Source organism: Lolium rigidum, chromosome 3 (genome assembly GCF_022539505.1).
Source record: "Lolium rigidum isolate FL_2022 chromosome 3, APGP_CSIRO_Lrig_0.1, whole genome shotgun sequence".
NCBI lineage: Eukaryota > Viridiplantae > Streptophyta > Magnoliopsida > Poales > Poaceae > Lolium > Lolium rigidum.
Window position 1 is genome coordinate 280020423 of NC_061510.1, and position 26937 is coordinate 280047359.

Sequence of the window (26937 nt, forward strand, 5' to 3'; positions counted from 1 at the left end):
AAATCATGCGCCACTCCAAGAATATGTTTTATCCTTTCAATTTCTTCATCATGTCCATTGTCATCTCCATCCAACTACAAAATTCAAACTAAACAAGTGAAAAACGATTACATAATATAATAGTATACACCAAATTTCAATAACAACTCTCACAAAATAGTGTAAAAGATATTCCAAACAGAATAGAAACACAATGGTGCATAAGTTTTAGAATGATCAAAATAGTCTACAAAATATTCAAAATAAATAGTACACAAAATGGTCCATAGGCTCTAGAATTCCAAATACCAAATAAATAGTGCACATATTACATCCTACATTTGCTTGTTCATCTCATCATGTATCCTCTCGAGATAATCAAACCGTCCTCCAAGTGTTTCAAAGGCTGCCAACAACTCTCAGGTGGTCCCGACATATTTTGTGCCTAAACCTTTTCTGAGATCAGAGGGATCAACGTATGGATTTCCCAAATCGCCGAAATCCTCTGACGTCTCCGGTTGTGCTCGGTTTGTCTCTTCAATCGCGTAGACCTGATGATATTTTGAGTGTTGGTTTTTATCAGGATTGATGACACCATCATAGAGATTGGTGAAGACCTTTCCGATGGCAGCAGATTTGTCGATGAAGTTGAAGTTGTCGACGCTGTCGGAGTCGCTGCTTATAACAGAGTCCGCAGACGACTCGAAGGATGTGTCGCTGAAGATCTTGGCGAGCTTTCCGCTTGCCTTGGTGTCAATGAAGCGTGACGACGAAAACTCTTCGTCGCTCGATGAAAAGTCAGAATCGATCGCTGAAAATTCCGACGATATCGGAACTTCGAGACGATAGGATCCTTCCTTGTTGACGCCAAATCGGAATTCTCCGAACGTCATGACGATGGGCTCCTCCAGATACACACATGCATCCAAACGGGAGGGCGGGTGAGGAATAAAATCGACTAGATCAATTTTTTCCCGTTTACCTCGATCCGTCGCATTGCTTGTGATACGTCTCCAACGTATCGATAATTTCTTATGTTCCATGCTACTTTATTGATGATACCTACATGTTTTATGCACATTATATGTCATATTTATGCATTTTCTGGAACTAACCTATTAACAAGATGTCGAAGAGCCAGTTGCTGTTTTCTGCTGTTTTTGGTTTCAGAAATCCTAGTAAAGAAATATTCTCGAAATTGGACGAAACTTTCGCCCAGGGTCCTATTTTTGCACGAAGCTTCCAGAAGACCGAAGAGATAACGAAGTGGGGCCACGAGGCGGCCAGAGGGGAGGCCGGCGCGGCCCCGGCCCCGGCCGCGCCGACCTACCCCCTGGGCCCCCCGTGTGGCCCCCGCGTTGACCCTCCGCCTACTTAAAGCCTCCATCGCGAAACCCCCGATACCGAGAGCCACGATACGGAAAACCTTACCGAGACGCCGCCGCCGCGAATCCCATCTCGGGGGATTCCGGAGATCGCCTCCGGCACCCTGCCGGAGAGGGGATTCATCTCCCGGAGGACTCTACACCGCCATGGTCGCCTCCGGAGTGATGAGTGAGTAGTTCACCCCTGGACCATGGGTCCATAGCAGTAGCTAGATGGTCGTCTTCTCCTTGTTGTGCTTCATTGTTGGATCTTGTGAGCTGCCTAACATGATCAAGATCATCTATATGTAATTCTATATGTTGTGTTTGTCGGGATCCGATGGATAGAGAGTACTATGATTATGGTGATTATCAATCTATTGTTTATGTGTTGTTTATGATCTTGCATGCTCTCCGTTATTAGTAGAGGCTCTGGCCAAGTTTGTACTCTTAACTCCAAGAGGGAGTATTTATGCTCGATAGTGGGTTCATGCCTCCATTTAATCTGGGACAGTGACAGAAAGTTCTAAGGTTGTGGATGTGCTGTTGCCACTAGGGATAAAACATTGATTCTATGTCTAAGGATGTAGTTGTCGATTACATTACGCACCATACTTAATGCAATTGTCTGTTGCTTTGCAACTTAATACTGGAGGGGGTTCGGATGATAACCTGAAGGTGGACTTTTTAGGCATAGATGCGGTTGGATGGCGGTCTATGTACTTTGTCGTAATGCCCAATTAAATCTCACTATATTTATCATATCATGTATATGCATTGTTATGCCTTTCTCTATTTGTCAATTGCCCGACTGTAATTTGTTCACCCAACATGCTTTTATCTTATGGGAGAGACACCTCTAGTGAACTGTGGACCCCGGTCCTATTCTTTACATAGCATACAATCTACTGCAATTGTGTTTTACTATTTTCTTTGCAAACATCTTCCACTCGATACGTTTAATCCTTTGTTACAGCAAGCCGGTGAGATTGACAACCTCACTGTTTCGTTGGGGCAAGGTACTTTGGTTTTGTTGTGCAGGTTCCGCGTTGGCGCAGGAATCCCTGGTGTTGCGCCGCATCACATTTCGCGACCATCAACCTTCAACGTGCTTCTTGGCTCCTACTGGTTCGATTAAACCTTGGTTTCATACTGAGGGAAAACTTGCCACTGTGCGCATCATACCTTCCTCTTGGGGTTCCCAACGGACGTGTACATCTACGCGCATCAAGCACTTTTTCTGGCGCCGTTGCCGAGGAGATCAAGACACGCTGCAAGGGGAGTCTCCACTTCTCAATCTCTTTACTTTGTTTTTGTCTTGCTTTATTTTATTTACTACTTTGTTTGCTGCACTAAATCAAAACACAAAAAAATTAGTTGCTAGTTTTACTTTATTTACTGTCTTGCTCTCTATATCAAAAATACAAAAAAATTAGTTACTTGTCTTTACTTTATTCGCCTTGTTTACTTTTTGCCTATTGCATCATGTTTCCTTTTAATTTTGCCACAAAAGACATACCGGTAGGACGTGGGTCCATAGTTGGGAGAAATAATATAGAAGAATTTTTCAATCATGTTAGTATCACTGAAGATTTTGAAGATAGACACTTGGTAGAACTTGCACCTACCTATGAAATTGCTGCTGCTGCTTTAGTTCGCATGTTGGAAACTAAATTTGTTAATCTCAATCCTATAATCCAACACATGTTTCTTACACTTGGTGATATGGAAGAAGGGGAAAAGAAAGATTTTGTTTTAGAAACCCTTCTTAGAGAATTTGGTGGTCTAGCAAGAGAGGCTAGAAAGGTTTTTGCTAAATTTAATATGCTAGGTTCTCATACCAATTTTATTGGTCTCCTTGAAAAAATGGACATGGATAGAATAAGGTACACTAATAACATTAATGATGGTGGGGAAATCAAAGCACCAATACCATGTAAACTCCTAGCTATGAATGATGCACTAGAAAATAACTATGCTTGGCTTGTTCCTGAAAATTTGTTCGATGAGAGTAGCAAGCCTAAGACTAATGAAAAGGGAGACGCTAAAACTTATATATCAAACATATTATGCTTGGTTGAGAAAACTCCCAACACCCCTGGTTATGATGTTGATGCTTCTACTCTCGATGTTACTTGATTTGCACTTTCTGCGCCTAGCTGAAAGGCGTTAAAGAAAAGCGCTTATGGGAGACAACCCATGTTTTTACCTACAGCAATTTTTTGTTTTATTGAGTCTTGGAAGTTGTTTACTACTGTAGCAACCTCTCCTTATCATGTTTTTGTGCCAAGTAAAGTTTCTATGTCAAAGTTGATGTTATATTTGGGATCGCTGCGCAGAAACAGCATTGCTGTCTGTCACGAATCTGGGCACAGTCCTCTGTAGAAAATTCGAAAAAATCTTCCAATTTACGAGCGTGATCCTCAGATATGTACGCAACTTTCATTAGTTTTGAGTTTTTCCATTTGAGCAAGTCTGGTGCCAGCTTTAAATTCGTCTTTACGGACTGTTCTGTTTTTGACAGATTCTGCCTTTTATTTCGCATTGCCTCTTTTGCTATGTTGGATTTATTTCTTTGATCCACTAATGTCCAGTAGCATTATGCAATGTCCAGAAGTGAAAATAATGATTGTGTCACCTCTGAATGAGTGAATTATTAATGATGCACTAACCCTCTAATGAGTTTGCTTGAAGTTTGGTGTGAAGGAAGTTTTCAAGGGTCAAGAGAGGAGAATGATATACTATGATCAAGAGGAGTGAAAGCTCTAAGCTTGGGGATGCCCCCGTGGTTCACCCCTGCATATTTTAAGAAGACTCAAGCGTCTAAGCTTGGGGATGCCCAAGGCATCCCCTTCTTCATCGACAACATCATCAGGTTCCTCCCCTGAAACTATATTTTTATTCAATCACATCTTGTGTTCTTTGCTTGGAGCGTCGGTTTGTTTTTGTTTTTGTTTTTGTTTGAATAAAATGGATCCTAGCATTCACTTTGTGGGAGAGAGACACGCTCCGCTGTTGCATATGGACACATGTGTCCTTAGGCTTTACTCATAATGTTCAAGGCGAAGTTTCTTCTTCGTTAAATTGTTATATGGTTGGAATTGGAAAATGCTACATGTAGTAATTCTAAAATGTCTTGGATAATGTGATACTTGGCAATTGTTGTGCTCATGTTTAAGCTCTTGCATCATATGCTTTGCACCCATTAATGAAGAAATACATAGAGCTTGCTAAAATTTGATTTGCATATTTGATTTCTCTAAGGTCTAGATAATATCTAGTATTGAGTTTTGAACAACAAGGAAGACGGTGTAGAGTCTTATAATGTTTACAATATGTCTTTTATTTGAGTTTTGCTGCACTTGTTCATCCTTGAGTTTGCTTCAAATAACCTTGCTAGCCTAAACCTTGTATCGAGAGGGAATACTTCTCATGCATCCAAAATCCTTGAGCCAACTACTATGCCATTTGTGTCCACCATACCTACCTACTACATGGTATTTCTCCGCCATTCCAAAGTAAATTGCTTGAGTGCTACCTTTAAAATTCCATCATCCACCTTTGCAATATATAGCTCATGGGACAAAATAGCCTTAAAAACTATCGTAATATTGAATATGTACTTATGCACTTTATCTTTTATTAAGTTGCTTGTTGTGCGATAACCATGCTTCTGGGGAACGCCATCAACTATTGTTGAATATCATGTGAGTTGCTATGCATGTCCGTCTTGTCTGAAGGATCTATCATTTTAGTGGTTGGAGCATGCAAAATTGTTAGAGAAGAACATTTGGCCGCTAACTAAAGCCATGAATCATGGTTGAAGTTTCAGTTTTGGACATATATCCTCAATCTCATATGAGAATAATAACTTTTCTACATGCTTATGCATTTAAGAGGAGTCCATTATCTGTTGTCCATGTTGTCCCGGTATGGATGTCTAAGTTGAGAATAATCAAAAGCGAGAAATCCAAAATGCGAGCATTCTCCTTAGACCTTTGTACAGGCGGCATGGAGGTACCCCTTTGTGACACTTGGTTGAAACATGGCATGCAAAGATCCGGTAGTCCAAGTTAAGTAGGACGAGGTGCGGACACTATTAGTATACTATGCATGAGGCTTGCAACTTGTAAGATATAATTTACATAACTCATATGCTTTATTACTACCGTTGACAAAATTGTTTCATGTTTTCAAAATAAAAGCTCTAGCACAAATACAGCAATCGATGCTTTCCTCTTTGAAGGACCATTCTTTTACTTTTATTGTTGAGTCAGTTTACCTATCTCCTTCCACCTTAAGAAGCAAACACTTGTGTGAACTGTGCATTGATTCCTACACACTTGCATATTGCACTTGTTATATTACTTTATGTTGACAATATCCATGAGATATACATGTTATAAGTTGAAAGCAACCGCTGAAACTTAATCTTCCTTTGTGTTGCTTCAATACCTTTACTTTGATTTATTGCTTTATGAGTTAACTCTTATGCAAGACTTATTGATGCTTGTCTTGAAGTACTATTCATGAAAAGTCTTTGCTTTATGATTCAGTTGTTTACTCATGTCATTACCTTTGTTTTGATCGCTGCATTCATTACATATGTTTACAAATAGTATGATCAAGATTATGATGGCATGTCACTTCAGAAATTATCTTTGTTATCGTTTTACCTGCTCGGGACGAGCAGAACTAAGCTTAGGGATGCTGATACGTCTCCAACGTATCGATAATTTCTTATGTTCCATGCTACTTTATTGATGATACCTACATGTTTTATGCACATTATATGTCATATTTATGCATTTTCTCGGAACTAACCTATTAACAAGATGCCGAAGAGCCGATTGCTCGTTTTCTGCTGTTTTTGGTTTCGAAATCCTAGTAAAGAAATATTCTCGGAATTGGACGAAACTTTCGCCCGTGGTCCTATTTTTGCACGAAGCTTCCGGAAGACCGAAGAGATAACGAAGTGGGGCCACGAGGCGGCCGGAGGGGAGGCCGGCGCGGCCCGGGCCCCGGCCGCGCCGACCTACCCCCGGGCCCCTCGTGTGGCCCCCGCGTTGACCCTCCGCCTACTTAAAGCCTCCGTCGCGAAACCCCCGGCACCGAGAGCCACGATACGGAAAACCTTACCGAGACGCCGCCGCCGCGAATCCCATCTCGGGGGATTCTGGAGATCGCCTCCGGCACCCCGCCGGAGAGGGGATTCATCTCCCGGAGGACTCTACACCGCCATGGTCGCCTCCGGAGTGATGAGTGAGTAGTTCACCCCTGGACCATGGGTCCATAGCGGTAGCTAGATGGTCGTCTTCTCCTTGTTGTGCTTCATTGTTGGATCTTGTGAGCTGCCTAACATGATCAAGATCATCTATATGTAATTCTATATGTTGTGTTTGTCGGGATCCGATGGATAGAGAGTACTATGATTATGGTGATTATCAATCTATTGTTTATGTGTTGTTTATGATCTTGCATGCTCTCCGTTATTAGTAGAGGCTCTGGCCAAGTTTGTACTCTTAACTCCAAGAGGGAGTATTTATGCTCGATAGTGGGTTCATGCCTCCATTTAATCTGGGACAGTGACAGAAAGTTCTAAGGTTGTGGATGTGTTGTTGCCACTAGGGATAAAACATTGATTCTATGTCTAAGGATGTAGTTGTCGATTACATTACGCACCATACTTAATGCAATTGTCTGTTGCTTTGCAACTTAATACTGGAGGGGGTTCGGATGATAACCTGAAGGTGGACTTTTTAGGCATAGATGCAGCTTGGATGGCGGTCTATGTACTTTGTCGTAATGCCCAATTAAATCTCACTATATTTATCATATCATGTATATGCATTGTTATGCCTTTCTCTATTTGTCAATTGCCCGACCGTAATTTGTTCACCCAACATGCTTTTATCTTATGGGAGAGACACCTCTAGTGAACCGTGGACCCCGGTCCTATTCTTTACATAGCATACAATCTACCGCAATTGTGTTTTACTATTTTCTTTGCAAACATCTTCCACTCGATACGTTTAATCCTTTGTTACGAGCAAGCCGGTGAGATTGACAACCTCACCGTTTCGTTGGGGCAAAGTACTTTGGTTTTGTTGTGCAGGTTCCGCGTTGGCGCAGGAATCCTCGGTGTTGCGCCGCATCACATTTCGCGACCATCAACCTTCAACGTGCTTCTTGGCTCCTACTGGTTCGATTAAACCTTGGTTTCATACTGAGGGAAAACTTGCCACTGTGCGCATCATACCTTCCTCTTGGGGTTCCCAACGGACGTGTACATCTACGCGCATCAGCTTGCTATCGACGAAGTCGACGATTCTGGACGTGCCATCGAGATCAGCTCCTTGCAACCTCTAATCCCCAAGTCGGCGCCAATTGACAAGGGATTAACTTGTCAATGCCTACAGATTGTAGACTAGGGTTTTGCTGGAAGTAGAGGGCAAGTAGATCTCGAAGGTTTCAGCCGAAAAGTACTCGTTGATTGTAAAAACTAGGGTTTTGTTGACAATAGATTCGATCCTTTCTTTGTTCCTCGACTCCCCTTTATATAGGAGGTGGAGTCGAGGGTTTTCGTAATACACAAGTTACAGAGTCCGGGAGGGTTTCGTACATGTCGTTGCTTAGTAGACGGTACCTCGGAGGAGGGATCCTCACGAGGGGGAAAAGAAGTAGGGGCCATAGGGTGGAGTGTCCTCGGGACGGTAGTACGCGAGTTACCCAGCTTCGGAACACCTGCACGATGACAGGGCCTACTGCTGCGGGTCTGGAATCATCTGGGCGCTTGCACGTTGTTACAATGGTTGTGGTTGTGCCTCTAGGGCTCCCGGGATCCGGCTTATAAAGGCGCACGGATCTAGGGTTTACATGGAGAGTCCTAGCCGGATTACAGATTGCCTAACTACGGTACAATGTCTTGCCGTGTACGTCAAGGATCCGCCTCCCATATACGTCGTACTGGATCCGGGTTCCTCATGGGCCTCCACGGATCCGGGTTCCTCCGAAGGTCGGTGCGGATCCGGCTAACTGATCCTGGGCCGGACTTCATCCTTCATGAGTAACAACAACTGGGCTGCCCGATGGGCCACATGCCACATCACCGTCTATGGGCCACCCGGGCATGCCGGATCTAGGCATTGTCGATGGTACACCCATGAAGTATACCCACAATAGTAGCCCCAGAGTTCTCCGAGTTTCACCTCCAGTTTCCGCCTTGCTAGCACCTTATGATCTCCGGCAATGTTGGTAACGCGGAAAAACTTGAAGAACTCCAACTTCTCATTTTCTTCTTTCCCAAACTTTAGTCGGAAAATACCCCCATCCTGCGGGACTTCATCCATCGACAGCACATAGCATGTCTCCGGGTTACTCCCCTGCAACAGATAAGGATCCGATTATCTTTGCGCTGCGACCCAGAACCTTAAAAGGTTCAAACGGTTCCGCCAATTCTGGCGTCATTTTCGCGCGATCTGAGCGGTAACTTATCCTTAGCCATTTTTACCGTTTAGGGTTTTGACACGTGTCGCATATCCAACGGTGCGACGCTTGCGTTCCGACCACAGGATGCGGAGCACGAATCTCCTCCCACGGCCTATAAATATCCACCGTCAACCCGTAAACCTCTCATTCTCCCCCCTTTCTATCTCTCTGCGAAGCGCCGCCCTTGAGCTCCTCCTCCGCCGTGCCGGAACCCGCCGGAAAACCCGTCGGAGTCTCGCCGGAGCTGCTGCGCCACCGCACAGTTCATCGCGTTCTTAACGTCAGCGAGCCACCACGCAAAATCCTCGTCGCCGGCGACTTCCACCACCGCGGAATCCATTACGGTGAGTTCTCGAGCTTCAGCCTTTCGCCGCAGTTAGAAGGGATGATCCTTTAGGAAGACGACGTGGATCCGACTAAATTACGTTTTCTGCCACTGCTTTTTTCTTCAGATGTCTTCTGCAACTCCGCCTCCGAGCCAATCATGGCAACGCCCATCTCCTCCGCCCATCCACCCTTTGCTCCGGTCCACCTGGATCCCACCAAGGACTCCGGCAAGGACACCGAAGGAACCTCTGCTAACCCGGAGAAAGCTTCCGGGGAGGAACAGGCAGAACAGAAGGCGGAAGAGATCGCCTCCAAGAAATCCAAGGCTCGTCAGCGAGCTTCCGAATCCAAAGGGAAATGGTGGCCCTGCACCACCACTGATACGGAACTGAAGAACTTGGAAGCGGAAGGTTTCCTGCTTCCCGGAAGCTGGCGAACAGTTCCGAGTTCCTTGGCCCCAGCTGATACGTCCAATTTGCATCACTATTTTGTATCATAATTTGCTGTTATTCATTGATATATTTCATATTGGGACACAATACTTATGTTATTTCATCTATTTTGCATGTTTCATCATCATTGGAGGATCAAGCACCGGAGCCAGGATTCTGCTGGAAAAAGCACCGTCAGAACGCAATATTTCGGAAGATCAACTGTGGAAGGGAATTTCACGTAAATTCCTATTTTTCCAGATGACGGAGGGAGCCAAAAGGGGAAGAGGAGAAGAGCCACTGTGGGCCTGGACCATAGGGCGGCGCGGCCCATGGCTCGGCCGCGCCACCCTATGCTCCGGGGGCCCCACGAGCCTCTTTCGCCTCCTTTTCTTCGCGTACTCCTTCGTCCCGAAAACCTAAGCCACGAGAGAGGACCTCACGAGGGTTACAGCCCGCCTCTCGCGGGGCGGAGAACACCGGAGAGAAAAGAGCTCTCCGGCGGGCGGGAATCCGCCGGGAAATTCCCTCCCGGAGGGGGAAATCGACGCCATCGCCATCGTCATCGAGCGGGACATCATCTCCATCATCATCATCATCATCTCCACCATCTACACCGCCATCACCACCGCTGCACCTCGTCATCGCTGTAGCAATTCGGGTTAAATCTTGATTGTTTGATAGGGGAAACTCTCCCGGTGTTATTCTATACTTGTTGTAGATGCTATTGAGTGAAACCATTGAACCAAGGTTTATGTTCAGATTGTTATTCATCATCATATCACCTCTGATTGTATTCCATATGATGTCTCGTGAGTAGTTCGTTTAGTTCTTGAGGACATGGGTGAAGTCTAAATGCTAGTAGTGAATTATGGTTGAGTAATATTCAATGTTATGATATTTAAGTTGTGGTGTCATTCTTCTAGTGGTGTCGTGTGAACGTCGACTACACGACACTTCACCATTTATGGGCCTAGGGAGTGCATCTTGTATTCGGTTGCTAATTGCGGGGTTGCCGGAGCGACGTAAACCTAAGCCCCCGTTAGTATATCGATGCAGGAGGGATCGCAGGATCTCAGAGTTTAAGGCTGTGGTTAGATTTATCTTAATTACTTTCTTGTAGTTGCGGATGCTTGCAAGGGGTATAATCACAAGTATGTATTAGTCCTAGGAAGGACGGTGCATTAGCATAGGTTCACCCACACAACACTTATCAAAACAATGAAGATTAATCAGCTGTATGTAGCGAAAGCACTAGACTAAAATCCCCATGTGTCCTCAGGAACGTTTGGTCATTATAAGTAAACAAACCGGCTTGTCCTTTGTGCTAAAAAGGATTGGGCCACTCGCTGCAATTATTTCTCTCGCATTTTATTTACTTGTACTTTATTTATCCGCAATATCAAAACCCCCGAATACTTGTCTCGTGAGCATTTACGGTGAATCCTTCATCGAAACTCGCTTGTCAACACCTTCGCTCCTCGTTGGGTTCGACACTCTTATTTATCGAAAGTACTACGATACACCCCCTATACTTGTGGGTCATCAAGACTATTTAATGGCGCCATTGCCGGGGAGTGAAGCGCTATTGGTAAGCGGAATTGGTAAGGAAATTTACTGTTTGTGCTGATTTTATTTCTGCCTGCTGCTATAAATCATTATGGAGAGATCCTCTCTTCAATTTCTATTTGGGAAATCTACTACTACTGCAACGGTAGTGGATGAAGCGCCGGTGAGGAAGTAGTACCATATAAAATACCTATGAAAATTATTGAACGTGTTATGGATAACCGCTATGAAGGGGATGGAACCGTCCATCCTGGTGATCATTTACTGTTTTTGCATGAATTATGCGGGTTATTCAAATGTGCAGGTATTTCTATGAATGATGTTAGGAAGAAACTATTCACTATATCGTTGTCTGGTAAAGCGGCGCACTGGTATAAATTGCTGAAGAATGGTGATTCTATTGATTGGGAGGACATTGTGCCTTTATTTTATTCCAAATTTTATCCTCCAAGTGAAATTCACAAAGATCGGAACCGCATATATAATTTCTGGCCTCATGATGGAGAGAGTATCGCCCAAGCTTGGGGGAGATTGAAGTCTTTAATGCTCAAATGCCCCATTCATGAGCTTCCTGGTAATGTTATTATTGATAATTTCTATGCAAGACTTTCTTTTCAAGACAAGACCTTGCTGGATACTTCCTGTTCTGGATCATTTACACGCAAGAATGAAGAGTTTAAAAGGGATCTTCTTGATCGGATCCAAGAAAATACTGAAGGATGGGAGAACGACAAAGATAGAGAATCAGGTATAATTTATGATTATAAATGCATTGAAGCTTTTATGGATACTGATAAATTTCGTAATATGAGTGCTACATATGGTCTTGATTCCCAAGTTGTTGCAAATCTTTATGAAGCTTTTGCCTCTCATTATGAACTGCCTAAGAAGAATTTTGATAAGTATCATGAACCGTATAAAGATAAAGTTGATTCATCTCGTAAACAAATGTGTAGTGGTTGAAACTGTTGATAATGTTATTCCCGAAGCTTATATTGAGAAAACTCCTTTCCTCTGCTAAAATGAAGGAGTACTCGTCATATCTAGTGCGGTTAATAAAAGTGAAAAGAAACCTAAAGAACCCGAAGAACAAATTAAAATTGAACCTGCCGTTGCTATAGTTAAAGATCTTGTGACTGAAAATGTGGAGGATGGTCATATTATTTTCTGTGAAGATGCTTCTAATATTGTTTCACATCCTAATAAATCCAAACAAGTTAGTGTTCCTATGCTATCTGTTAGAATTGGTGATCATTGCTATTATGGTTTATGTGATATTGGTGCAAGTGTTAGTGCTATACCTTATGAGCTTTACACGGAGATTATGCACGAAATTGGTTCTTGTGAACTTGAAGATATTGATGTGGTTATTCATTTGGCTAATAGAGAAACTATTTCTCCAATTGGTATTGTTCGAGATGTGGAAGTTCTATGTGGTAAGATTAAATATCCTCGTCGACTTTTTGGTACTAGGTTCTGCTCGCTAGTGATCATTGTCCTATCATTTTTGGTAGACCTTTTCTAAATACTTGTGGAGCTATTATAGATTGTAAGAAAGAGAAAATTTTGACTAGATTTGTCTGGTGAACCTTATGAATTTAAATTTTCTAAATTTACCAAAACTCCTTATAAAACCGACTCGCCTAGTAATGATTTTAAAATGGAGCAAGTGTGCATCTATTGTTCTTGTTCCTAATAATCCTTTGCAGCAACATTTGGAGAATAGTGAAAGTGAAGCTTTTAGGAAAGAAAGAGATGAGCTTGAGGAAATTTTTCTTCGCCAACCTATTCTCAAGCATGATTTACCGATGGAAGATTTGGGTACAACACCGCCACCAAAGGAAGATCCTGTTTTTGATTTAAAGCCTTTACCTGATAATCTTAAATATGCTCATATTGATGATAAGAAAATATATCCTGTTATTATTAGTTCTAAGCTTTCGTAGATTGAGGAAGAAAGGTTATTGGAAATATTGAAGAAGCACCGAGGAGCTATTGGCTATACTCTTGATGATTTGAAAGGGATTTCTCCTTCTATTTGCCAACATGCTATTAATATGGAAGATGATGCAAAACCTCGTTGTTGAACATCAACGTCGTCTAATTCCGAAGATGAAGGAAGTGGTAAGAAACGAGGTATTAAAACTCCTTGAAGCTGGTATTATATATCCTATTGCTGATAGTAGATGGGTTAGTCCTGTTCATTGTGTTCCTAAGAAAGGAGGAATGACTGTTGTGCCTAATGATAATGATGAGCTTATTCCTCAGAGAATAGTTGTAGGTTATAGAATGTGCATTGATTTTCGAAAAGTTAATAAAGTTACTAAGAAAGATCATTACCCTTTACCATTTATTGATCAAATGTTAGAAAGGTTATCTAAAAATACTCATTTTTGCTTTCTTGATGGTTATTCGGGTTTTCACAAATTGTCTGTTAAAGCTAAAGATCAAGAGAAAACCACGTTTACTTGTCCTTATGGAACTTATGCTTATAGGCGTATGCCTTTTGGTTTATGTAATGCTCCTGCTACTTTTCAAAGATGCATGTCTCGCTATTTTTCATGGTTTCTGCGAAAGTATTGTAGAGGTATTCATGGATGATTTTTCTGTCTATGGGAATTCTTTTGATAATTGCCTCGCGAAACCTCGATAAAGTTTTGCAGTAGATGTGAAGAAACTAACCTTGTTCTTAATTGGGAGAAATGCCACTTTATGGTTAATGAAGGAATTGTATTGGGACATAAAATTTCCGAGAGAGGTATTGAAGTTGATAGAGCTAAAGTTGAAGCAATTGAGAAGATGCCCTATCCGAGGGATGTTAAAGGTATTCGTAGTGTTCTTGGTCATGCTGGGTTTTATAGGAGATTTATTAAAGATTTTTCTAAAATTTCAAAGCCTCTTACTAATCTTCTTCAAAAAGATGTACCTTTTGTTTTTGATGATGATTGTAAAGAAGCTTTTGAAACTCTAAAGAAAGCCTTAACAACTCGCTCCCGTAGTTGAACCTCCTGATTGGAATTTGCCTTTTGAAATTATGTGTGATGCTAGTGATTTTGCGTTAGGCGCTGTCCTTGGACAGCGAGTAGATAAAAAATTAAATGTTATTCATTATGCTAGTAAAACTCTTGATGCTGCTCAAAGAAATTATGCTACAACTGAAAAGGAATTGTTAGCTGTAGTATTTGCTTGTGATAAATTTAGACCCTATATTGTTGATTCGAAAGTTACAATTCATACTGATCATGCTGCAATTAGATACCTTATGACAAAGAAAGATGCTAAGCCAAGGCTTATTAGATGGGTACTTCTGTTGCAAGAATTTGATTTACATATTATAGATAGGAAAGGTGCCGATAATCCTGTTGCCGATAATTTGTCTAGATTGGAAAATATTGCTTATGATCCTGTTCCTGTTAATGATAGTTTTCCAAATGAACAATTGGCTGTAATAAAGGTGAGCTCGCGAGAGAGCCCTTGGTATGCAGATTATGCTAACTTTATTGTTTCGAAGTATTTGCCTCCAACCTTTTCAGCTCAACAAAGGAGGAAATTCTTTTATGACTTGAGGCATTATTTTTGGGATGACCCACACTTATATAAAGGAGTGGATGGTATTATGCGAAGATGTGTTCCTGAATATGAACAACAGGAGATATTGAATAAATGTCATGGAAGTGTTTATGGAGGACATCACGCTGGAGATAGAACCGCGCAGAAGGTTCTACAATCAGAGTTCTTATTGGCCAACACTCTTCAAAGATGCAAGGAAATTTATTTTATCTTGTGATGAATGTCAAAGAGTTGGTAATATCTCTAGACGCAATGAAATGCCTATGAATTATACTCTTGTTATTGAACCATTCGATTGTTGGGGATTCGACTTCATGGGTCCTTTCCCTTCTTCGTACGGTAACACTCATATACTTGTTGCCGTTGATTATGTTACTAAATGGGTAGAAGCTATACCTACAAAAAGTGCTGATGGTGAGACCTCTATAAAAATGCTTGTAGATATTATATTTCCTAGATTTGGAGTACCTAGATATATTATGACTGATGGAGGTTCTCATTTTATTCATGGAGGTTTTAGAAAAACTCTTGCTAAGTATGGTATTAATCATAGAATTGCTTCTGCTTATCATCCTCAAACTAGTGGTCAAGTAGAATTATCAAATAGAGAGATTAAAGCTATTTTAGGAAAGACTGTTAATAAATCTAGGAGGAATTGGGCTAGCAAATTGAAAGAAGCACTATGGGCTTATAGAACTGCTTATAAAAATCCTATGGGAATGTCACCTTATAAAATGGTTTATGGAAAAGCTTGTCATTTACCTTTAGAACTAGAGCACAAAGCTTATTGGGCTGTTAGAGAACTAAATAAAGATCCTAAATTAGCCGGTAATAAGAGGTTGTTGCAATTAAGTTCTCTAGATGAATGGAGAAGTGAAGCTTATGAAAATGCTAAACTCTTTAAAGAAAAAGTTAAGAAGTGGCATGATAGAAGGATCATCAAAAGAGAATTTAATGTTGGAGATCAAGTTCTATTGTATCGGTCTCGTCTCAGATTCTTTGCAGGGAAATTACTCTCGAAGTGGGAAGGACCATATGTTGTTGAGGAGGTGTATCGTTCAGGAGCAATTAAAATTAGCTCTCTCCAAGGCAATGCCACACAAGTGGTGAATGGACAAAGACTCAAGCATTATATCTCGGGCGATTCTTATAATGTTGATGTTGATATTATTCAAGTGGAAACACCGGAGGCCTTCATCAAAGGACAAATTGACAGTCCGCCAGAACTGGACTTTGAATAGGTAACAATATAGGTAATAAAAAGTCCGCGTTTACCTTTCCGAACATTATTTTTGCTGTTTTTGGAAAATATGAAAAATTACGGAATCGAAACGGAGTGGAAAAGACGCGCGAGGGCGTGCCACCATAGGCCGGCGCGGGCCCCACCCTGGCCGCGCCGACCTATGGTGACGGCACCTCGGCGTCCCGTTTCCACTCGTTTTCGACCTGGAACCTTCCTTTTGTCGTAAAAATATTTGCTATATAATCCCCCGGACCCCTGGAGGTCCATAATATCGTTTTCTCGTCGTGTTTTGTTTCGAGCTGTTTTCTGCCAGATTTGTTTTGATCTAGAAGCACCATGGTCTCCAGCAACAAAGACAAGGGGCCTTGGAGGGAAGAGATGGATGAGAGGATCAATAAGGAGAAGGAGAAGATAGCGTCGGCAAAAGGAGAGTGGGAAACTACGAGGAGTAAGCCAATTTTGGTGGGATCGGTTAATACTGGGCGCTCTTTTTCTCATAACTTGCAGGGAGCTCTCCCGCCTGCTCTGGACCTCGATTCTTTCCCTTGTGTGGAGGAAGCAATACGGGTTGCTGATGAGTTTTGTGATCAATATCGTGCTGTAAGGAGGGAAGTGGAGATACTTCGGGAGGAGAACCAGCGACTTCGCGAATCGTTGGAATATTACTCAAATCCCAGCACAAGGCCATCACCGCCACACTCGGGTAACAATGAGTCTCTTCAGGTTTTGGTGCAGAATTGCAAAATTGAGAAGCTGAAGCTGAAGGAGATCCTTATGAAGCGCGAGAAGAATCCATCACCATCATCACCGAAGGAGTAATTCATCATCGGTATTGGCATCCCCTTGGTTTGTTCCAAGCTTGGGGAGTGCCGCGGTATCACATCACCACCTTTATCTTTTACTATCAAGTAGTGTCATATCATGAGTAGGGAAGTTATCATATGGAATAGTATGCAATATGGAAGTATCTCTCTTAGTTAGTTATCTATGTATCCGTTGGTGTGAGTTATCGTTATGGAATATTAATGAGAAGTCTTATCATTTACTTTTTGCACACCTTATTTTAGTTTGCAATCTCCATTATATGATTACTCTTGACATGAGTATTGATATCACTTTGGGAGCATCAAGTAAATCTATTTGGTTTTGGCAAACTTAGCATTGGTCAATAGCAACAACATCTTGATGTTTAATGAAGGAGAGAAATACACTTAGATACATTATTCTATTATCTCTATGCTTAGTATTCTAGAGTTAAAATTGCTTGTGCTTATGAGAAAGATGCATGATTGTTTCTATCATATGTATATTTGTTTGTTTCCCTCAACCTTTATGCTTGCTATCAAACCTTGCTAGCCAAAGACCCGTATCGAGAGGGAATGCTTCTCATACATCCATAACCTTAGACCAAACCTATGCCATTTGTGTCCACCATACCTACCTACTACATGGTATTTTCTGCCATTCCAAGTAAATACTTCATGTGCTACCTTTAAATTATTCAAACTATTACTCCTTATTTGTGTCAATGTTTTATAGCTCATGAGGAAGTATGTGGTGTTTTATCTTTCAATCTTGTTGGGCGGACTTTCACCAATGGACTAGCGGCACATCCGCTTATCCAATAACTTTGCAATAAGAGCTGGCAATGAGGTTCCCAGCCTCAATTAATAACCTTCATTAATAATTCTCTTCACATGTTTTGCTCTGATTCATCAGTAAGCAACTTAATTTTGCAATAGACACTCCTCCATGGTATGTGAATGTTGGAAGGCACCCGAGGATTCGGTTAGCCATGGATTGAGAAAGCCAAGGTTGGGGGAGTGTCATCCTTAATAAAACTAAAATACATGTGTAAACAAAAGAGAAGGGGGATGATCTACCTTGCTGGTAGAGATACCGTCCCTCATGGGAGCCGCTCTTTGAAGGTTCGTTTGGCAAGGGGGTTAGAGTGCCCGCTACCATTCGTTGACAACAACAAACACCTCTCAAAATCTTACTTTTATGCTCTTTATATGATTTCAAAACTTGAAAAGCTCTAGCACATGATTTAATCCCTGCTTCCCTCTGCGAAGGGCCTATCTTTTACTTTTATGTTGAGTCAGTAAACCTATTTCCCTCTATCTCAAGCAAGCAATTGAGTTGTTGTGAACCAATCATTTATGCTGTGATCCAGTTAATCATGTCTTTTATACTTTCTTGTTTAGTACCAATTTTATCTGAATGAATATGACTTTGAAGTTATCAATAATTATGAGGAGATTGTTATGCTTAAATATGAAGGCTCAGCTATAAATTCTAATATGAAAGCTTTGCTTAGAAGTACAATCCGTTAGTAGTTCTCTGACCAAGAACAAAGTTTGCCATCACCAATTATGATTTCTTATGCACCTTTACTTGTGATTTCTCTTTACTTATTTCAAGATGAGTTATATGAGGAAGTTGTTTACTAGAATGTCTTGTGTGAATGAATATGATGCTTCTTGTCCGTATTTTATTTATCGACTCTTCACTCCATAAACATGTGGCCTCGTTTATCGAGCTCAGTTTCGCTTGGGGACAAGCGAGGTCTAAGCTTGGGGGAGTTGATACGTCCAATTTGCATCACTATTTTGTATCATAATTTGCTCGTTATTCATTGATATATTTCATATTGGGACACAATACTTATGTTATTTCATCTATTTTGCATGTTTCATCATCATTGGAGGATCAAGCACCGGAGCCGTGATTCTGCTGGAAAAAGCACCGTCAGAACGCAATATTTCGGAAGATCAACTGTGGAAGGGAATTTCACGTAAATTCCTATTTTTCCAGATGACGGAGGGAGCCAGAAGGGGAAGAGGAGAAGAGCCACTGTGGGCCCAGACCATAGGGCGGCGCGGCCCATGGCCTGGCCGCGCCACCCTATGCTCTGGGGGCCCCACAGCCTCTTTCGCCTCCTTTTCTTCGCGTACTCCTTCGTCCCGAAAACCTAAGCCACAGAGAGGACCTCACGAGGGGTTACAGCCGCCTCTGCGGGGCGGAGAACACCAGAGAGAAAAAGAGCTCTCCGGCGGGCAGGAATCCGCCGGGGAAATTCCCTCCCGGAGGGGGAAATCGACGCCATCGCCATCGTCATCGAGCGGGACATCATCTCCATCATCATCATCATCATCTCCACCATCTACACCGCCATCACCACCGCTGCACCCTCGTCATCGCTGTAGCAATTCGGGTTAAATCTTGATTGTTTGATAGGGGAAACTCTCCCGGTGTTATTCTATACTTGTTGTAGATGCTATTGAGTGAAACCATTGAACCAAGGTTTATGTTCAGATTGTTATTCATCATCATATCACCTCTGATTGTATTCCATATGATGTCTCGTGAGTAGTTCGTTTAGTTCTTGAGGACATGGGTGAAGTCTAAATGCTAGTAGTGAATTATGGTTGAGTAATATTCAATGTTATGATATTTAAGTTGTGGTGTCATTCTTCTAGTGGTGTCGTGTGAACGTCGACTACACGACACTTCACCATTTATGGGCCTAGGGGAGTGCATCTTGTATTCGGTTGCTAATTGCGGGGTTGCCGGAGCTGACGTAAACCTAAGCCCCCGTTAGTATATCGATGCGGGAGGGATCGCAGGATCTCAGCAGTTTAAGGCTGTGGTTAGATTTATCTTAATTACTTTCTTGTAGTTGCGGATGCTTGCAAGGGGTATAATCACAAGTATGTATTAGTCCTAGGAAGGACGGTGCATTAGCATAGGTTCACCCACACAACACTTATCAAAACAATGAAGATTAATCAGCTGTATGTAGCGAAAGCACTAGACTAAAATCCCCATGTGTCCTCGAGAACGTTTGGTCATTATAAGTAAACAAACCGGCTTGTCCTTTGTGCTAAAAAGGATTGGGCCACTCGCTGCAATTATTTCTCTCGCATTTTATTTACTTGTACTTTATTTATCCGCAATATCAAAACCCCCGAATACTTGTCCGTGAGCATTTACAGTGAATCCTTCATCGAAACTGCTTGTCAACACCTTCTGCTCCTCGTTGGGTTCGACACTCTTATTTATCGAAAGTACTACGATACACCCCCTATACTTGTGGGTCATCACCAGCCCCTCAGGATGGCGAAATGGTAGTAACTAAGGCGCTGGTGGAGCGAGGTTTTTCTTTTCCGCCGTCGGATTTCTTCTCGGAAATCCTGAAGGCGTACGGGCTCCAGCCCCACAACATATCGCCAAACAGCGTCCTGGCGATCAGCAACCATGTCACTCTTTGCGAGGGCCACCTCCGGGTAACTCCTGAACTTCCTCTTTTCCAATATTATTTCTCCGTCAAGAAGGAGAAGATCCGCCAAACCTCTGAGTTGGCGACTTGTGGATCCATCACCTTCATGCTCCGCCCCGGCCGTGTCTACCCCCACACCGACCGCCACGAATCCGTGCGGTATTGGTCCGGAAGCTTCTTCTATCTGAAGGACGTCTCCGACCCGGCGAACGACAGGAAATTTCCATTATTCAAGAACAGCCCCGCCAGCGAAACTCTGGCATGGACACAATGCCCTCACCTCTCCGAATCGCCACAGCTGACCCGCGCTGTTAGGCGGATCTGCAAGCTTACGGAGGAGGGCCTATCGGGGAAGGACCTCACCATGTCTTGGTTCACCAAGCGGATACAGCCACTTCAGCATCGGGACCGCTTGATGTTCCACTACACGGGGCGCGACGATCCGATGCGCGCCACAAAAGACAACCTCTCCGCCGACGCCATCGATAAGAGGATCCGGCTCCTCATCAAGATTCCACATGAACTTCATGTTCACGTGTGTAACATAGACATCCATACCAACGGTTCCGGGACCGCGGTACGTTATCTTGACGTGCCTGTTAATTCCTTCATATCTTAAATTTTGTCTAAGTCTTGGCTTGGTAACAAAGCTCGAAGCCCTCGAGGAAGGCGAGCTCGGAACTCTCCTCCGAGTCCCTCATTCGGGGAACAACGACCCGGAAGCCGCATCTGAGGCGGAAGCTCCCGATGCTCCGCGTCTCACCAAGAAGAAGAGGGCCGCCCCCTCCAGCCCTGCAGCCAAACGTGCCCGCGAGGCGCCTAGCATAAGGCGGAGGCGGAGAAGAAATGCCTCAAACTTATTGATACCAGCAACCGCGCTCAACCCAACATCCAGCAATTTTTTATACCAACTGGGTAAGCATTTGGTTTCCGTAACAAGATCTTGTCGCGTCAGCGTTACTTACCAGAGCGTTTCCGTCGGAATCGACGGTTTCGCTGATGAAGATGTGGATGCCGCCGATTGGGACGATGGAGAGCTTGACGGGGTTTGACCTAGCCGGAATCCAGAATTCATCCGGAGGGACGATCGGAAAATTCCCGGCGTAAAGTACACGCCCCACAGCGATCGAGTCGTCGTAGCTTCCCATGGCGGAGCCCTCCCGGTTCCGGCCTCCAGACGCCTCAGGTCCCACGGTGGGCGCCAACTGTCGTTGCTTAGTAGACGGTACCTCGGAGGAGGGATCCTCACGAGGGGGAAAAGAAGTAGGAGCCATAGGGCGGAGTGTCCTCGGGACGGTAGTACGCGAGTTACCCAGCTTCGGAACACCTGCACGATGACAGGGCCTACTGCTGCTTGTCTGGAATTATCTGGGCGCTTGCGTGTTGTTACAATGGTTGTGGTTGTGCCTCTAGGGCTCCCGGGATCCGGCTTATAAAGGCGCACGGATCTAGGGTTTACATGGAGAGTCCTAGCCGGATTACAGATTGCCTAACTACGGTACAATGTCTTGCCGTGTACGTCAAGGATCCGCCTCCCATATACGTCGTACTGGATCCGGGTTCCTCATGGGCCTCCACGGATCCAGGTTCCTCCGAAGGTCGGTGCGGATCCGGCTAACTGATCCTGGGCCGGACTTCATCCTTCATGATCAACAGCAACTGGGCTGCCCGATGGGCCACATGCCACATCACCGTCTATGGGCCACCCGGGCTTGTCGGATCTAGGCACTGTCGATGGTACACCCATGAAGTATACCCACAACAGTACCCATCCCGTAAGATTACAAGTATCTATATTTCCTAATACAATCTATCTTTCCTTAACACTAATTAGGCTTCCGAATCTTCTCATCCTTCGAGTCCTGGGCCTTCAGTAAACCCCGGGTACTATCTTCGGCAGGCCCATTGGGGATGCCTATGTCACTATGCTCCCTTTTCACGGCAAACTTGGCCGCTGTAAACATGAGATCAATGCCTTCACTGACTCCACACTCTCGAACCATCGATAAAAATTCCTTCATAGTTGGGACACAGTCTTCCTTGCCACTAAAACTTCCAGCATCCACCCTTGAAACTATGTTGCTCAAGACAGTGTTGTACGCCTTCAAAAACGGGCTCTCTTTTTTCCTTCTCACCAACACCCAACTTCCGTTTCCCTAGTGTTGTTTTCTTCGTGACCTCATCATCCAACATTATTGAACTTGGACCATCCTTGTCCTCTCCTAATTCTTGTCCCGGAATGGCCACTGATTCTCCGGTCACATGAGCTTTCCTAAACATGACATCTTGTTGTTCCAAGTTCGCGGGTGGCCTATTTCTGAACTTTGCATATTCAGGACGGTGCTGGAAAAATAACATGGTAGATATGTTAGTTCAAATTATAACAAAATACACAAATAGATATAAAAAGCGATAAACATATAACTTACAACTAGGTGAGTCTTCCACCACTCATCATCTACGTCCATTTTTTTTGTCACCGGATCCCAACCTAGCCTAGTTGCATTTTGCAACTCCAACCAACCCGTATAATCTTTCTTTAAAGCATCCTATTTGTTCTTGAATTGCTTGTTCGTAAATTTCTTATCTATTTTTTTGGTAAATATTGTCATCGAGATTCCTGTATCCTTTTCTACTCAAGCAACCTCCTATTGTTTGCGTTGACTTCATCCATACATATGTCGTAGATAACTCTAGTGTGATATGTATCCTAAACAGCCTTCTACATTGCAAAGTACTAAAAGACTATACGAAAAAACACTACACAATTATAAGGTGAAGTTAATTTGCAATATTGGCAGCAGCATCATTGTATGACAAATGTACCTAGCAAAACAGTGGCATCAAAAAAATAGTACAAAAATTCTGTTTACATGTACATGGGTACCACATATTAGATTCTAATCACAGTATAATGTAGGATCTAATCACAGTAACATGTAGGTTCTAATTATAGTACCATGTATGTTCGAATCACAGTATCAGGAGATTCTAATCAAAATTAGCATCAACCAAATTATATACCATCATAACCCCTGTACGAAATAGCTGCAAGAAATTCGTCGGCGTGAAGCACGGGGAGAAATACGTGAAAGGCATGCTTACCTGCGGGACGGGAAAGGGACCAGTTCGTCGGTGTTAACCAGTTCGTCGGCGGGACGAGTTCGTCTGGGAGGATTGTCGGGGAGGTGCGGTCAGCTGGGAAGACTTGGAGCGGCGGGAGACGGGAGAGATAAGGTGGCGGGACGACGGCCGGCGGCTGGCGGCGGAAGATTACCAGTCGGTGGGAGTGGCCGGAGCTACAGGGTGGCGGAGCGGGCGGAGCTGCAAGGTAGGGCGGCGGCTGGCAACCCTATCTGGCTTTTCTCTAAACAGAACCCGATTGGGATATACTCCGTAGGAAAGAGAACGCCTGGGAGAAAAAAAAAGAAAGGAAGACACGTGACGGCTGGGCTCAGCGGTGGCAGTACTTGTGTAATTTCTGAAAACGAAATGGGCAAAGCAAGGGAACGGTGCGGGAGGCCACAAAAAAAGCTCGAGAAGCACCTCATACTCGTGCTTTTTCTTTTATGTGGGGAGATAACCTGTTTTTGATAAAGCCTACCGCACAGCTAATTAAGACCAGCGGTTGTGTCCTACTTCTACTTCTAGTGGTATGGCTCACTGCAACTGGAACAAAGGGAAGAATCAACCACCGGTACGCACTGCCCAGGAAAATGAGGGGCTCCTGCTCGTTCGTGTCACGCCGCTGTGGCGACTTTCGCCTCATGATGAGTTTAGAAATTTGCATTTAAAATTTTACCAAGACCTTGCTACCAGCCTACCTACCAAAGCCCGTTTGGGGTGAAATCTGAAACCTAGTGCTTGTTCGTCAGATAAATTCATACATGTTGGATTGATGACTACGAGTCTAAATGATTTGTTTTTATATGTTTGTATCAGAAATGCTATATTCTTCATATATTCGGATTGGAAATGATATACGTGCTTGAAATTATGGAGAACAATAAATGGCTCACAGCAAGACAATGGTCTTCTGTCGGTCTTTCTGCCTCAGCTTTAGTTAGGCTAGTTTTGTTGGGAAAAGTCCGAGTTGAACCTGGGTGCACGTGAACTCAGGTTGAAAATGCATTTTCCAAATGTTAAAAAATTCTGAAATAAAATTAACGGAGTACGTACGCATGTTCCATGTGTGCGTAGAATGTTTTCACAGAGAAACCACTTTTTTATTTCAGAATCTAAAAAAGACAAAATACGTCACATATATACTGCTATATAGTCCTGCAAAATTTCACTTTTTTGCCGAGGCAAAATAAAAGGTTTTTTCGTCACGAAACTCATGTCCAGGGCACATGTTTAAGATCACCTTTGCAATCATTTTGTGAATCGATTTTTAAAACATGTTTTTACATCACAAACGACACTTTTAAAAAAGTGGGTTCACATGCACCCATGTTCTATCTATTCACTCTCAGTTTTGTTGTCTCTTGTCGGTCATTGTAGCAAAGGAACTGTCTGACCCGAATTCCCTTTCTGGCGATCAACCGCCGGAGCGATCAGTTTCCACAAAACACGCCCGCGCCCACCTACGGCTTTGTTCGGTTGGTCCCGCCCCGGCCGGGATTCACACCCAAACCCCGGGGGTTAGCCGGGATCAGCTGGCCGGGGATCGATCCCAGGAAATGCGTTCGGTTAAACCCGGCCGGAAACTGACCCCGGCCGAAACCACCCCAATCCCGTCGAAATCGCCGGGTTTTAAAACATCTAGTCTCACCTCGTGGTCCGGTTCCCTGTGTGGATGTCCCGAATCGGTATGATGGGGAAAAAAAGGACTATCACAGCTCCGCTCGTCTCGCTCGATTCAGATGCAGCACCGGCGGCTAAGGAAGGACGGCGGCTCTGGCGAATAAGGAGGGACGGCGGCTCCGACGAGTAAGGAGGGCGGCGGCTCCGACGGGTAAGGGGATGACGGGATGGACTGTGGCTCCTGCGGGGATGGGGGAGGAAGGGGTGGACGGCGGCGAGGATGGGAGTGGACGGCAGCGTGGACGACGGCGAGCACGGGAGTGAACGGCGGCGAGGAAGGAGTGGACGGCGGCGAGGATGGAGGGACGGCGGCGAGGACGGAGGGACGGCTGGACCTCCCGCTAGCCTCGCAGGTAGTAACCGAACAGGAACAAATCTGAGCGATTATAGAAAGTTTTTAGGAAGAGGAATTATCGGGATCAGGGTGATCACCCGAATCCACTCGTGGTTCGTTCCACGTGGGGTTTGGGCCCCCATGAACCGAACGAGCCCTACGTAGTTTTGTCGTATTCAACCTGCTCTCGCTTCGCGAGCGGGCCGGAAAAAATGATTTGCCGCTACCGCAGGGATTCGAACCTGCAACCCCTGGCTCCTACGCGCGTGGCGCGCATTGCAGGCTAACCATCTGAGCTACTCATCGTTCGTGTTACAAATAGAGACGAATTGTTTTTGTACTATCGAATGTACATGTTAGAAACGTACAAATATGAACTGTTTTTTCGCAAATTCCCTTTTGTGATTTTTTCATTTTGTATCAGTTATTTTCGATTGCTTAAATTTATCCTAGCTATGCAAAAAAAATTCAATTCCCTTTATACAATTCCCTTTTCAATTCCATTTTGTACAATTCCCTTTCTTTATTACTATGTAAGCTAATTCATGTTTCTTTTAACCAACTATTATAATTTCCTTTTTCGGGCTTGTGGTTTTTAGGGGGGAAATAACGGGTGGGAGATTCACTTGCAACTCAAATGAACTACCACTTGCTACTCAAAGTAAGTACCATTTTTAAGTTGTAACTTGTAAGGTAAAAAAAAGTTGCTAAAATATTCTAAATTAAAATAGACTTTTAGGGTTGCTAGGTATTTATATTTACCTTTGATAGATAACGTGCACCGAGTTGATAACTTCTATACAAACAAAAAGGAGTCTCTAAAATATTCTAAATGAAATTAATTTTTTAGGGTTGATAGTTATTTATTTTACTATTGATAAATAACGGGTCACCGGGTTGATAGGTCGCAAACTAAAAAGGATTCACTAAAATATTCTAAATGAAATACTTTTTAGGGTTGGTAGTTATTCATATTTACCGGTGATAAATAACGGGACACCGGGTTGATAGCTTGTAAATTAAAAATAATAGATAAACATTCTAAATAAAATAAATTTTAGGGTTGATAGTTATTTATTTTTACCATTGATAAATAACGGGTCACTTGATAGTTTGCAAACTAAAAAAAGGTCACTAAAATATTCTAAATGAAATACGTTTTAGGGTTGGTAGTTATTCATATTTACCGGTGATAAATAACGGGACACCGGGTTGATAGCTCGTAAATTAAAAATAATAATAATATTGTGTCAAAAAAATTAAAAATAATAGATAAACATTCTAAATAAAATAAATTTTAGGGTTGATAGTTATTTATTTTTACCATTGATAAATAACGGGTCACCGGGTTGATAGTTTGCAAACTAAAAAGGGTCACAAAATATTCTAAATGAAATAATTTTTAGGGTTGGTAGTTATTCATATTTGCCGGTGATAAATAACGGGGACCGGGTTGATAGCTTGTAAATTAAAATAATCGCTAAATATTCTAAATAAAATATTTTTTAGGGTTGATAGTTATTTATTTTTATCATTGATAAATA

General features: G+C 43.1%; 1 long non-coding RNA gene across 1 annotated transcript; it reads right to left on the reverse strand.

Annotated features, from left to right (window-relative positions):
* Positions 1-347: 347 nt before the first annotated feature.
* LOC124704746 lies at positions 348-22277 on the reverse strand. Its single transcript, XR_007003649.1, has 3 exons — positions 22178-22277; positions 20056-20058; positions 348-397 (listed from the first exon to the last, which is right to left on the reverse strand). It is a non-coding gene; the product is annotated as an uncharacterized LOC124704746 (long non-coding RNA).
* Between the last annotated feature and the right edge of the window lie 4660 nt (positions 22278-26937).